General features: G+C 43.8%; 1 protein-coding gene across 14 annotated transcripts in view; it reads left to right on the top strand.

Moving 5' to 3' along the window:
* The window catches only part of TENM4 (teneurin transmembrane protein 4), a 766066-nt gene that overhangs the window by 167018 nt on the left and 583890 nt on the right, over positions 1 to 15158 (top strand). For 8 of the 14 annotated variants that reach the window (XM_039490391.1, XM_039490289.1, XM_039490433.1 and 5 more), the window contains exon 1: positions 7941 to 8049. The exons of the other annotated variants lie outside the window; for them this stretch is intronic. The gene's annotated coding sequence lies outside the window, so the exon portion shown is untranslated. Of the gene's footprint in view, positions 1 to 7940; positions 8050 to 15158 lie in introns of those variants that run through there. 14 annotated transcript variants of the gene reach the window in all.

Raw genomic sequence — 15158 nt, 5'->3', positions numbered from 1 at the left:
GACACCACAATACATCATCTTGAGGCAACGACTTTGTGTCACCCGAAAACTATCATTAGGTTAGTTCAGTATCATAAGAACATAACATAAGAACATAAGAACAGCCATGCTGGGTCAGACCAAAGGTCCGTCTAGCCCAGTATCTGCCAGGTGCCCCAGAGGGAGTGAACCTAGCAGGCAATGATCAAGTGATCTCTCTCCTGGGAGAGAGGGGATATCACTATCAAGTGATATCCCTGTGAACCCTGCTGCAGCACTTCCTGCTAGTGAAATGGGAATGATCCAGCAACATTAATGATTTTTGCCAGCCCTACCGTGGCTATACTAGCTCAGGGGAACCTCTTGTGAATTAAGGATAACAGACTTAAGAAAATAATGTGAAAATTTTTGATGACCCCCATGAGTCAATAGTGTAACACCGTTGCAAAAAAAGTGAACATCATTCTGGGATGTATTAGCAGGAATGTTGTAAGCAAGACACAAGAAGTAATTCTTCCACTCTACTCCGCTCTGATTAGGCCTCAAATGGAGTATTGTGTTCAGTTCTGGGCACCACATTTCAGGAAAGATGTGGACAAATTGGAGAGAGTCCAGAGAAGAGCAACAACAATGATGAAAGGTCTAGAAAACGTGACCTATGAGGGAAGATTGAAAAAAATGGGTTTTTTTTAGTCTGGAAAAGAGAAGACTGATAGGGGACATGATAACAGTTTTCAAGTACATAAAAGGTTGTTAGAACGAGGAGGGAGAAAAATTGTTCTTCTTAACCTCTGAGGATAGGACAAGAAGCAAAGGGCTTAAACTGCAGCAAGGGAGGTTTAAGTTGGACAATAGGAAAAACTTCCTAACTGTCAGAGTGGTTAAGCATGGAATAAATTGCCTAGGGAGGTTGTGGAATCTCCATCATTGGAGATTTTTAAGAGCAGGTTGGACAAACACCTGTCAGGGATGGTCTAGATAATACTTAGTCCTGCCATAAGTGTAGGGGACTGGACTCAATGAACTCTCAAGGTCCTTTCCAGTCCTATGATTCTAAGAAGTGAATGAAAGGTGCGGTGGTGTGTCTATTCTCATTAATTTATGCCCTCACTGCCCTAAGAAAAAAATGGTTAGCTCATCTCATCTCTGTTTTGGGGAGTGTGTTTTATTTTGTTTTTCATTTTTGTTTTAAATGTAAGATTTTAAACCCACTGAGAGGAAATAAACAGGGTGAGGCATCCACGCAAACACAAAACTTGTTGTCAATAGCTATTGATTTTCACCTAGCTGATCATTAAGGGGGCTGTAGGGAAAGTGTGAGATCAGGTTTGGGAAGCTGCTAGGAGATATGTATTTTAAATAGTAGTCTCACGGTAGGAAGAGGTTTGAGGATCGCTTGTACTATATGTTGGGGTCTCTCCAAGTAGGCATGTATTTATGGGCATACTCCCTGCACTTCACTGTATGCTCCAGTAAACAATATGCAGTAGCCGGGGTCATCAGTATATTAATCTTGTTCACTTTAAAAAGCCAAGGAAATGCACATAATAAGAGCGAGGTGATGTGGATTGTAGTCTATTGTGTCAGGTGCCATCAGGGTGTTGTGTAGTTTGCATCAGAATCTGGGTTATGTTCATGCACTGCTTAATGTGGTGGGGCCTGTTAGCACCAAATGAGCTCTCATTACCTCAAATGGATTCTTAGTCATCAAGAACCTTCCCCTTTTAAGGAACCATAACATATAGAAGTTAACCAAACGCTCACAGCTGATGCACTCTTGGCTGTGAATACTGGTGTATAAAGCTTTTAGCTGTAACCTGATTCGAGTCTGCTCTGAGCACTTACAGTGATGAAAAGTGACAGGGTTGAGTACTGTCACTGACCCAGATTCTGTTTTTGTTGGGGTTTTTTTTTTGTTAAGTAAATGGCACTGAATCATCCTAATTATTGATAACAACCTATAATTTTCAGACTCTTTACATCATTACCCAGGCCATTTTCTCTGTGTCTTTTTACATAAAATATTGGCTAGCAAGGCTGTGCACCAGTGAGTCTGACTTGTATTCAGCAGCACTAAGAGTGATTAGGAGTGTGTGAAGCAGCTGAGATAAAATCACACTTGTTCCTCCCCCGACTCCCTACAAAATGAAACCTTTGCTCCAAACTTGAATTGAACTAGTATAGAATTTTTTTTTGTGCGTGAGGTTGGAATAGTTCAGCTAACTTTAAAATACATATATTGAAAATCTGGTCCACAATGTGGTCTTGTGAGAAGAAAATGCTTTCTCTGCATGCGCCTCTCTCGTTGACTTCATCTGGGTGCTAATCACTACTGAAAAACAGGTCCTATGCCTTTTAGGCTCTTTCCTGCATGTGGGGACTGAGCACAGCTGCGCCATCCTAGAGGGAATACAGGATGATGGTGTGTGCCATGCAGGACAGTGCCTCCTGTGGCTCTGTGAGGGGGTTTGCAAACCCCACACTTAGGCCATGTCTACACTAGCACTTACATTGGCAAAACTTTTGTTGCTCCTGGGTGTGAAAAAAATACCCCCCTGAGCAATGTAAGTTTTGCTGGCATAAGCGTTCGTGTGCTCAGCTCTGTGTCGGTGGGAGGCGATCTCTCGCTGACATAGCTACCGCCACTCGTTGAGCTGGTTTTATTTTGTCGACGGGAGAGCTCGACATAACGTAGCTTCACGAGCACTCTTACCATGGCACAGCTGTATTGGTACAAGTGTGCCGCTGTAAGCTTGTAAGTGTAGACATGGCCTAAGGCTAAGGCAAGAGGAGGGCTGGAGCAGTACTGGGTCCGGAAGGCCCCACCCCTCAGGCACTGCCAACCATGCTCCGGGGGAGAAGACGAGCAGCCTCAGGCAAGGTAGGGAAGAATCACTGTTTCTTGAAGGAGCACTGCTCTGCAGGAGAAGAAGAGTCGACTGAGGGGACGTGGTTGTGAGCCTTCCCCTCTGTCCCCAGACATCTTCAGGAGGGAGGGAGAGCCATGGGCCAGGGGTGCAATAGGGCTTCAGGCATCAGCCCTATCCATGGTGGTTTTGAAGTAAAATCTACATCAACTATGACCACGCACCAAGCTTATATGCAGGGTGTGGCAGGAAGTTGCCCAGGGGAAGGTGAGCAAGGGGCTGTGTGACAGGTCGCTCTACTCACTGCTGGATGGCACTGCCTCCTGGCAGTTCTGAGGATTAGCTCGGCCAGGCCGACACCCCTTCCGGCAGTTCCACCCTGTCAGTTTCTCCTCTGCGTGTCCTCTCTCATTCTCGGTAGTCGGAGCCGTCCTCTTTCTGACTCAGCCCTACGGCCAGGTCGCTCTTGTGGTTTCCCCTTCCGGGAGCGGGGTGGGGAAAGAGGGAAGAGTATCAAGGGTCCTGCTCTACAGCAGTCTCAGGTAGTCTTTCACTTCACTGCCTCAGGGTGCCACTCCTGCAGTGGCTGGCCGGAGAAATCGGGCCCACCCTCTTCCGAGGGTTCTGGCTCAGGGACCCTCTACACAGCAGCCCAGGTCCATGCCCTGCACCTTTCTGCTTTTCCCTGAGCTGCTTCCATACCTCCCAGCCCTCTCCACTTCTCTGGGTTTGCCAGTCTCTTCACTTCTTCCTCCCAGGGAGCTACTTTAGTCAACTCATCTCTGCAGCCCTCCCCCAGAAGTGATGGCAGATTTTCCCAGCAGCCTCGTCTGCTGCCAATTTCACACCTTTTGTAGAAGCCCCACCTGTTCCTCACAGGTGAACTCTCTAATTCCCTGCCTCCAGCCTAAAGCGCCTCTGTTTGCAGCCTAATTAGCTGAGTGGACCCATCTGGACTAATTTCGCTCCTGCAGGGTCAGTGTGGAGAGCACACAGCAAAGATGCCCGTCTCGCTGGAATCTCATCCAGAGGGTTGGGATGCCCTGAAATGATGGAAATGCAAGAGTCAGAAGTCCAGACCACTAGGCCCACTGACCAAGCAAACCACCCTGCTGCAGGCTCCCTTGTGCGTAGGAGGGATGTGTCCATGTTGCCACCCCTTAGGAGAGTGTAGGACGTCTTTCTTGCCATGGCCCCGCCTCCTTCCAGCTCCCTTTGGAATGGCTATTGTTCCAGGAGGTGCCAGCAGGGAGGAGACCCTGTATTCAGGACAACAGAGGACTTCATTTGTGGCTAGTGGTATCTGAGTGGGGAGTACAGTGGTTCTACCTCAACCCAATACTGCAGCAAAGACAATCGCTGTGGTCTTCAGGAGCATATGCTGTGGATCAGAGCAGAGTCTAAAGAGAGACAATGAAACTTTGTCAAATGTAACGTTATATTCTTTGGAAAAGTGGCATGCTTATCACAGAAAATCTTTGGAGTATTTCTGTTTTACTCATTTGGATGTCAAGGATGAGTGAGTCCCAGCCATAGCTTGAACCAATTACCCACTGATCCAGAAGATAAAGTTGTGTAATCAGTAAACCATAATACACTTACCCTGTGAAATGGTTACACTTTAATCTTACAATGGGAATATTTCTGGCGTAATCCCAACATGATGATAATTGTTATAAAAATGTGACCTTGATCCTAATATTAGGCCTTTGCAAATAATCCAAGTTTTGTATTTTATTTTTTTAAATGGCTTTAGTTAGAATCTGTGGGCAAAGTTTTCCTTCCTGATCTGCACAGCACACTCCTTATCTGTACAGCGAGAGTCTCAGATCTCGATAGCACACTCTGCACTTATCCCCTCCTCACATGGCCATCAATGGAAAATCCACGTGTGGAGCAAGAACATTTGCAATAGAAATACACAGTGCAGATGAGAGGAGAATCTGAGGAGGAAGGATTTTAGTGCAAGCTTTGGTTATAATGAAAATATATTTGTATTAAATTATATGACATCAAAACTCTATATCCCTGTACATTTAATTATTAGCGTGGCTCAGTTGTAATACAGTCAAACCTCAAAAATACGAACACCAGAGTTACAGACTTACCGGTCAACCCGACACCCTGTGGAACTGGAAGTCCTTAATCAGGCAGCAGCAAAAAAGCAAATACTGTACAGCCTTGGGGCTCAGGGCTTCAGCTATAGGGGGTTGGGGCTGCAGCTGCAGGGCAGGGAGGGGGATCAGGGCTCCGAGCAGGGTGTGTGTCTCAGGGTTTCTGACCCTCGGGAGCACCAGGGCTTAGGGCTGTAGACGAGGGAGGAGCGCTGGGGCTCAGGACTTCAGCCCCATGGCTCTGTTCCTGGCTTCAGCCCCGCGGCAGGGGGGAGGTGGGGGCACTGGGCTTGGGGCTTTAGCTATGAGGGGAGAGCCCTGGTTGCCCTCTCTAAAGCCAGGAGCAGAGCCGTAGGAAGCCCTGAGCCCCAGCGCCCCCTGCAAGGCTGAAACAGGGAGTGGAGCCAAAGCCCCGAGCCCCAGCATTCCCCCCCCAGATATAAAGCACTGAGCCCCAGTGCTCCCATGGGGCAGAAGCCCAGAGCCCTGGCACCCCGAGGGTTAGATGCCCCGACTCCCCCCCCCTCCTGCAGCCCTGACCCCACCCTGCGGCTGAAGTCCATAACCTCCCCTTCAGAGCTGCGGAATATTTCAGTACAACCTCCATTCCCGAGATGTCCATAACTCTGCGGTTCTACGGTACATATTTTGCATTGACAGCACCTTTTGAATAGGGTGTAAAAAAAAAAAGTGCTTTGGATGTGGCTAGGTAATATCCCGATTTTACAGGTGGGGAGACTGAGGAACAAAGTGAATTGCATAGTAGGTCAGTGGTAGAGATAACACAGCAGAGCTGGAAAAAGAAACACGACCTCTTGTCTCCCAATATAGGGAAAACCGTTTGAAATCATATACCTCATCTATGGGCTAGAAGACAAAAGAAAATTTTACAACTCTGCACTGCACAGAGGAAATCTGTATTATCTCAGATACCACTCTGCGGTAACTGTTGGCGAAAGACAGACTGTGACAGTGGTGCATACTGCATCGTGGCTATGTTAGGCTTCAGATTGTCTTCTTTTCTTTTAGCGACACTACCAAGAAGGGATGAAAAGGCTTCCTTTAACCCCTAAAGGCAGTACAGAATCTTTCAGGCTCGGGTGACCAGATAGCAAGTATAAAAAATTGGGATGGAGGTAGGGGATAATAGGTGCCTATATAAGAAAAAGCCCCCAAAATCGTGACTGTCCCTATAAAATCAGTACACCTGGTCACCATATTTCAGACTTCTTTCTTTCTTTCTTTCTTTCTTTCTTTCTTTCTTTCTTTCTTTCAACATGTTTCATTTAAAAAAAAAAAAGCCACAAAAATCTGAATTTCATTTTGGTTTATCCATAAGACCTTAAAGTGATTGATAGGAGATACAGAAATATTACCAACTGTGTAAGTAAGGCGGGGGAAAGAAAATATTTTTGTTTGTGTCTGCATTGGCTTTGGATCAAATATACTGGAGCATTATCCATTTCTCTGATTGCACATCACTGTTGAATGCTTCCAAGCCCTGCAGGATTTCAGCATGTGTCTTAATTGCTTCCCTCTGTTGCATGTCATCGTCTAAAATTGTGACACCCACTGGTTGATTTAGGTCCATGATCACTGGGAGAATGTGGGACTAAATTCCATTTCGCTGTAAATGAAAAGTAACTTCAGAGTGACTCGATTTCAGTGGAGAGTCTCAGATTTACACAAGTATAACAGTCGGATTTGGTTCTTGGACACCAAACTGACCTCATCTCCAATGTCATTTATTGGGGAGGTTAGAGGCAGTTTTTTGGTCTTTGTAGGATGCTCTCCATCCCTGAGTCAAGTCAGTGGGAGATGTTCTTGACTGCAGGTGGAGTTACATCAGGTCATATGTTCATATGCCCTGGCAATTTAAATCAGTCTGCTTTTGTGTTTTGGTTTGGTTTTTGCTTCTGGAGATGAGATAACCCCTGAGTAAATCTTGAACTTTGATTCTGATTCAACATGATACTAAAAGCAAATTGGAGCACACAAAGAAGTGTGCAGGATATCCTAGGTGAGCATATTTCTGGGCCTTGTCAGTGGAATTATGGAATGTTTTGATGGAAAACTAAAATGGATGGCTTCTCACACTGCACTCTTCTCACAGACATTCACAATCTAGGACACCAACCAAAAGTCGATAGATCAGAATTAAGGCATCATGAAACAATGCACATGGGACGGGGAGTGGGGGAGATAGTATCACGTGTGTGTGTGTTAGTACCAGGAGTCTGTGTGGAAGTCGTATGGGTTGAGGAGGGATTTCAGTGTTGCGAACTCATGAGGTATCACAAGTCTGAGGATATTTGGTGCTCAGGGCCGGCTCCAGGCACCAGCATTCTAAGCTGGTGCTTGGGGTGGCATTCTGCAAGGGGTGGCAGTCCCTGTGGTTTTGCCCCCAAGCAGCGCGCTGAATTGCCGACGCGGAGGACTGAGGCAGTCCGTGTGCCGTTAGGGCGGCAGGCGCGTTTCCGCGGTGGCGGCAATTAGGCGGCAGCTTCTATGTTTAGCTGTCAGTGGCGGCTTCAGTTAAACATAGAAGCTGCCGTCGAATTGCCGTCGCCGCGAAAACGCGCCTGCCACCCTAAGGGCGCAGGGACTGCCCCCGTGGCGGCAATTTGGCGCGCTGCTTGGGGCGGCGAAAACTGTAGAGCCGGCCCTGTTGGTGCTTCTCTTAAGGCCTCAGTTCCTGGAGAGGGACTGTCAACTTTCAGTGGAAGTGGGTGGGGAAAGGGAGGAGTTAGTTTTAGCCTTTCTGGTTGAGGAGAAAAGCTTGAAATGTGTGTGAAAACAGGGGACCCAAAATATGTCATTTAAAAAAATAAATAAGCCAATATCATGATTTTTGGGGGAAGAGGGGTATGATCCATAATGCTTGAATGCTGGAGGTTGGCAATGTTGACATGTGAAAGAGGAGACTGAAAGTGTTCGTTTTGTTATTCCTCAGTAACTGCAAACTCTGTTTGACCGTTCCCATTAGAAATCCACATCCATGTGACTACAAGAAGAAAAGTGGCCTCCGCAGCTCCTCATCCTCTCTTTCCACATCTCTGCTTGCAACTACCTGTAGTCCCGCTGCTTGGGTAAATAAGAATCCATAAGTAATTAGTGAAACTGAAAGGCAGTGTTGCCTAGTGGCTAGAACACTGGCCTGGGATTCAGGGGACCTGGCTTCTAGTCTTGACTCTGTGGCTGGCTGACCTTGAGCAAGTCATTTTACTTATCCATGCCTCAGTTTCCCCATATGTGAAATGATGATCCTAATCTCCTTTGTAAGTGCTTCGAGATCTGCTAATGAAAAGTGTTATATTGGGGAAGGTTGAACCTGGCCTTTGTAAAGGGAAATCATGCCTAACTAATCTGTTATCATCCAAGTATTTTTAGTGGGACCAGTGCTATTCAACATATTCATAAATGATCTGGAAGAAGGGCTGAACAGTGAGGTGGTAAAGATTGCAGACGATACAAAATTACTTAGTAGAGCCCAGAGCTGATTGCCAAGAGTTACAAAGGGATCTCACAAAACTGGATGACTGGGCAAGAAAAATGGCAGGTGAAATTCAGTGTTGATAAGTGCAAAGTAATGCACATAATCCCAACTGTACATCCAAAATGATGTGGTCTAAATTAGCTATTATCACTCAAGAAAGAGTTCTTGGAGAGTTCTCTGAAAACATGTGCCCAATGTGTTGATGTAGTAAAAAAAAGCTAAGAACATTAGGAACCATTACAAAAGTGATAGGTAATAAAGAAAATACCATAATGCCACTATATAAATCCATGGTACTCCCACACCTTGAGTACTGCATGCTGTTCTAGTTGCCCTGTCTGTGAAAAGGTTTATTAGTATTGGCAAAAGTACAGAGAAGAACAACAAAAACGGTTAGGGGTATAGAACAGCTTCTATATTCGGAGATTAAAAAGACTCATCTTAGAAAAGAGATGACTAAGGGGAGATATGATAGAGCTCTATAAAATCAGGAACGGTGTGTAGAAAGTGAGTAAGGAAGTGTTATTTACCCCTTCACAAAACAAAAGAACCAGGGGTCCCCCAGTGAAAATAATAGGCAGCACGTTTAAAACCAACATAAGGAAATACTTTTTCATACAATGCGCAGTCAGCGTTTGTGACTAATTGCCAGGGAATGTTGTGAAGGGCAAAATTATAACTGCATTCAAAAAAGAACTAGATACGTTCATGGAGGATAGGTCCATCAGTGACTATTAGCCAAGATGGTCAGGAATGCAACCCCATGCTCTGGGTGTCCCAGAGCTTCTGACTGCCAGACAGGGGACTGGATGACACAGGATGTTACTCAATAAATTGCCCTGGCACTGTTGGAAGACATGATACAGGTCGAGATGGACTATTGGTCTGACCCAGTAGGCCCATTCTTATGTTCTGATGTAAGAGAGAGGTTTTAATATTTATTTTAAAATCTGGTTTCCCAGATTTTCAATGAGAGTAGCACTGTTGTGGCAGAGAAGGGTGGGAAACCAGCTCCAACTGCACCACACGGTACCGTCATAAGAACTTTGGTTAAGGAGGATACTAATTTGTGGAGAAGAAAGATGAGGGAGGCTGGGATCTCTTAAAATAAATAGAGCATTCAAAAAATTAATTACCTGAGTGAGTGGGGAGGGAAGGGGAATATGGATGTCTGATCCTTCCTAATCTGCAATGTAGGCTGAGAGATGTATGGCTGACTGAGAGGGAGGGAAGTAGATAAAAATAAGAGAATAACTTAGGCTATGTCTACACTACCACACCTACGCTACACAACTCCAGCTTTGTGAATAATGTAGCTGGAGTCGACATACCTTAGGTCGAGTTACCGTGGGGTCTACACCGTGGAGGGTTGATGGGATAAAATCTCCCCTCAATTTACCTTACTCTTCTCATCAGGGGTAGAGTACAGGGGTCGACTGGAGAGCGATCTGCAGTTGATTTGGCGGGTCTTTACTAGACCCACTAAATCGACCGCCAGTGGATCGATCTCAGAATGTCGATCCCCTCTGTAGTGTAGACCTGCCCTTAGTAAAATACCACTTTGAGGGTGATAACGCTGTAAAAATTGTATTCTGTGCTGATCAACTCAGAGGCCACAGTGTATATCAGCCCAGAATATGGATTTTGGGAACTACCATTCATTTAAGAGCTAATTAATGCCCTGCAAGGGGAGAAGAGAGGGAAGCAGCCCTGCCTCCTCCCATCGTTAGCGAAGTACATCCTGGGGTGACTGAATAGCAGCACAGTGAATATGCATGTCCAGAGGAGATCACTTCATCCTCCATGGCATCTCTCTTTCAGCCACCGGATCACAATATTTTCAATGTGTTAAACAAAAAACAAGCCCCATTTGCAGAAGCCTTTTACTGCAGAGCAATCTCACCTGCAATCACTGCGGCACTAAAGTACTGCGTACTTCATGCTAGCGGGCTCTAACCACAGAGGACCAGTAAAAAAGCTCTTTCTGTCCGACATGAATTAGGACGCTCAGTTAAAAATTCATAGGAAGATTACATAAAACCATATGCTGCCTTTATTTTTCCCCTTTTGCATTAAAAATGTACAGCTGCTCTGCATTAGACATTCCATTAGCCCGTGAGTCTCACAATCTAGAGTTTATAGTTAACGACGGGGAGAAAAAAAAAAGTAAAGTGTTTTAAGCACAATATTGGGGGCTTCCTTAAAAAGACAGCGTCATTTGGTGGATGGAGAATTTTACTATGGAAGGAGGAGGTCTGCTGATGAGAAGCTGTATGTATCAGAGGAGACCTGGGTTCGGCATTATCAGTTTGGCCTCTGTGCCCCCAAGCAGCATCAGCAATAATTAAAATGATATAACCTGTTTCCTGTGGTCATTTGGGAAGAAAATAAAAAATCTATATTCCAAATGGACTCAGGAAATGTTTAGACTCCTCTAACAGCGTTAAGTTGCACACAGTTTTATGGCCACTCCATTTCTTCTGCAGAAGACCCTTTAGTTGAGTTGGAACACTTGAAGAGTCCAGCTTTAATATTAGATAATTGACTGTGTTGGGCAGGTAATTGCCTTGGATTGAATATATGGGCACTTAATGTACTGACAAAGTGAATTATTTCACCATAATCTTTCAATACATGGTAATGACAAGCCTTCCAAAGAGTCCTCTTGTGATGCTGGTGTGTCAGTAAGTTGCTTAAAGAGTTCTAGACATACACTCTGTTGCGTATAGGTGCTGTAGGCTGTGAGGATGTGGAAAATGAACCAAACACAGCTATGAGGTAAGCAGATTCAGTAGCAACAAAGTCAACCGAGTTGAATCATTTTTTAACAAAGTTGAATTTGGTTCTGTATTTGTCCCCAAGGTAAAAGCAGATACTCAGGGACATAGTGTGTGACCACTTTCTAGTGGACCAACCAAGGGATACAGGTCTTCTCACCATTCTCTGCAGTATATTCTCCATTTGTGCCAGGTGATACATAGAACAAGGAGTAGAGAATTCACCCCACTGATCAGAGATCCCAAGTGGCAAATGGGAAGGAGCAATTTGCCCATTATTTATTAAAAGGAAAAGGATGGTTTTGATTCAACGCTTGGTGTATTTGAAGATTTAAAAAAAAATCACATTAAGTACACAAACAAGACATTGCTCTAAATCCGCCTTTCTAGTCCATACGCAGGTTCTCAAGGTAGATATTCTGCTTTGTTATGGGTTCAGTGCCTGTAGGGGTAGTAGAGTAGCCTTGAATGAATCATCTGTGTAGACAGAGAGAAGAGTCAGCTGTTCAAAAATGCAGATGATGTATCCTGACAGCTTGACTATAATTCTGTACAATCATGAGAGATGAGGAGAAAGAATAGAAATGTCCTTAAAGTCACATAAATAAAAGCTCAACATGAGACATCTCAGAATGTATGGTGATAGTCACCATTGTTTGGCTCTGTATTTAATTAACTGCTGTCTTCAGTACATTTCTAATCAAATGTAAATTGCTATCTAAAACAATGAAGCTGGAAGTACTAGGCAACAGGAACATAGGAGCATATTAAAATGTCTTATTTAAATTAGAGGCAGTATGGCCCAATTCCATTGTGTACGGGAGATACTCTCTTAGCTCTGTATGCCCATAGCTCTGATACCTTCTTCCAGCTAATGATGATGTAAAGGTGTTTTTGATACATGATTTATTCACTAGAAAACACATTGCATTACACATCATGTGTTGGCCTAGTAAAATACAACACAATGTCAATGTTGTCCAGGTGAGCTGTGTGATAAGCAGACCAAAGGAAAGAAATTCACAGCTAATCATGCAACTGCATCCTCACTTCACAGACCCTAAGGCCAGAGGGGCCCACTGTGATAATCTACTTTGACCTCGGACATAACACAGCTATCCTCCTTTGAAATATGTGGCACTTCATGCACCAAACTGAGATCTCTGCGCTGTGACCCAAATCCAGCAAAAGACTTAAGCACATATGTAACTTTAAGCATCTCAGTATGATGCCAGTGACTTTAATGGGACTTCTCAAATGCTTAACGTTGTGCATGTATGTAAGTGCTTTCCTGAGCATGGTTTATATTTGTAATTTAGTGGATGCATAGTAAAGCCTGCTATACATTGGCCACAGTTAAACAATTTTCTTGTAGCCTGCTGACAAAAAGTAAGATGTTAGCAAGTGTTTTGGGCAAATATCATGTGGCAGCTTAAAACTGATTATGGATGAAATTGACATTAATAAAACTGATTTTTACAAAAGAAATTGGCAGCGCGGCTGATGTCTGTGTTGCAGCCCGGAGCAAGTGTTATAGCCAAGCTGTAAGCCCTTGTTTCCTAGGGAATACAGGTGAAGTGCTGGAAATACTTAAACGACAGAGACAAGCTGTAAATAATGGCCCTGTTGTGTAGATTTTAAACAAGTGTCTTGAACTTCCTGTCTCAAGAATACATTTCATTGTGATTGTGGGTTGGTCTTTATAGAGTACTCCCATTGATATCAGTAGGAGTGTTACATGTGAACAGCAAGTACAGCACGGTCCCCTGGCAATTATGTTTATTCTGAGAACCTTGACAGTGGCTAATGGAGATGTACCTGCTTACATCAGGTATGAACTTGGTACAGGATACAGTTTTCACCAAAGCCCTCTGCCTGTAGCTGCACTTTAGTAGGGAATTGGCCTGTGAGGATGATGCGGGGGGAGGGGGGAAACAAACATTGGTACTGCCATCCTTCACCAGGGAAAGGCAGCTTTCAGCTCTGCTAAGGGTTTCATAGGAGCCCCTGCTAGCAGAACGTGTCTGGAGGAAATGCTGAATCGCCACATACTCTGGGTACCTTGGCCTTGGTTTCTCTCCCGCCAGCCTCCACCATTCTGTAGCCTATGCTGTCCAGCCCTGATCTCCTCCTGGCAGAGTAGAGGTTGCCAGTTGCATGCACCACTGAACTGCTGCTCCAGGCAGACTTTTTAGGCTCTGGGCAGTAAATTTGGCCTATTATTTCTGACATGCTTAGGGATGCAAATTGCTAAGTGTTATAATGGGGACTGCCCTTAGGAAGACGGTAGCTTCATTCACTGAATGGAGGTGCCAAAATGGACACAGCGTTTATAAAAACTCTATTGAAAATTCCTTCCTTAATAAATCTTACAGAAAAGCTAATGTTGTGCCAAAATTTAAAAATGGTAAATGAGATTACACAAATAATTATAGACCTGTCAGTCTGCCATTGATTCTGGGCAAAATAATGGAATAGCTGATATAGGGTTTGATTAATCAAGAATTAAAGGAAGGTAATATAGTTAATGCTAGTCAACATGGATTTATGGGAAATAGATCTTGTCAAAGTAACATAATATCTTTTACTGATGAGGTTGCAAGTTTGGTTGATAAAGTTATGAATGTTTATTTATGTACTTAGACTTCTATAAGGCATTTGACTTGGTGTTACATGACATTTTGATTAAGAAACTAGTACAATACAAAATCAGCACGGCAAACCTTAAGTGGATTAAAAACTGGCTAACTGATAGGTCTCAGAATGTCATGGTAAATGGAATCCTCACTTAGAAGGGTGTGTTTCCAATGCGGTCCTGTGGGGATTAGGTCTTGGCCCTGTGATATTTGCTGTTTTTATCAATGACCTGGAAGAAAACAGAAATAATCACCAATAAAGTTTGCAGGTAACAAAGATTGAGGGAGTGGTAAACAATGAAGAGGGCAGGTTGTTGATGCAGAATGATCTGGATATCTTGGTATGCAGGGCGCAAGCAAGCAATATGTGTTTAATACAGCCAAAAGTAAAGTCATGCATCTCGGAATAAAGTATGTAGGCCATACTCAGGGCTTCCAATTTTCAGTTTTAATTTATAAAACACCCTTGATGCAATGAATAAATAAAAATAAAATAATGAATTTGGTGTTATCCAGAAAAATACCATAAATGGTTACTTTTATCTAAGAGCTTGTCTACATGGAGCAGGAATGCTGACTATGAGGGTGTAATCTCTAAAGCACGCTAATGTGTTGAACATTAATTGGTCCTTGTAAACCCTGCTTGTGTGCCCTAAAGGTTCTCTAGTGTGCTTTAACATAGAGCTGTTTGAAACAGTACTATATTGAAGTGCACTAGGGAATATTACAAAGAGATTGCTCATTATAGTATATACTATTTTAATGTGTATAATATATACATTACATTATTCATTCCAGTATATACAAAGAGCCCCAAACGCCTCGATTTTATGTCAGCTGTGTAAAACTAAAATATTGCTAAAAATACTCCCCCAAATGAAATTAATAATCCCCAAAAATGCAGAAACCCCAGCCATACTTACAGGTTGGGAGGCTATCCTGGGAAGCAGTGACTCTGAAACAGAAACTCGGAAAAAGATTTGGGGGTCATGGTGGTTAATCAGCTGAATGTGAGCTCCCAGTGCAACACTGTGACCAAAATGGCTAATATAATCCTTGAGTGTATAAATGGGAGTATTGAGTGGGAGTAGGGAAGTTATATAAACTTAGTATTTGGCACTGCTGTGACTGCTACTGAAATAATTTGTGCAGTTCTGATGTCCACAATTGTTGATAAATTGCAGAAGATTTGGAAAAAAGCCACAAGAATGATTAAAAGATTGAAAAACATGCCTGATAGTGAGAGACTCAAGGAGCTCAGTACGTTTAGCTTAACTGAGATGATTAAC

The sequence above is a fragment of the Mauremys reevesii genome, linkage group 1, assembly GCF_016161935.1.
Source record: "Mauremys reevesii isolate NIE-2019 linkage group 1, ASM1616193v1, whole genome shotgun sequence".
NCBI classification, from domain to species: Eukaryota; Metazoa; Chordata; order Testudines; family Geoemydidae; genus Mauremys; species Mauremys reevesii.
This window is presented reverse-complemented; position numbering and strand designations above follow the sequence as displayed.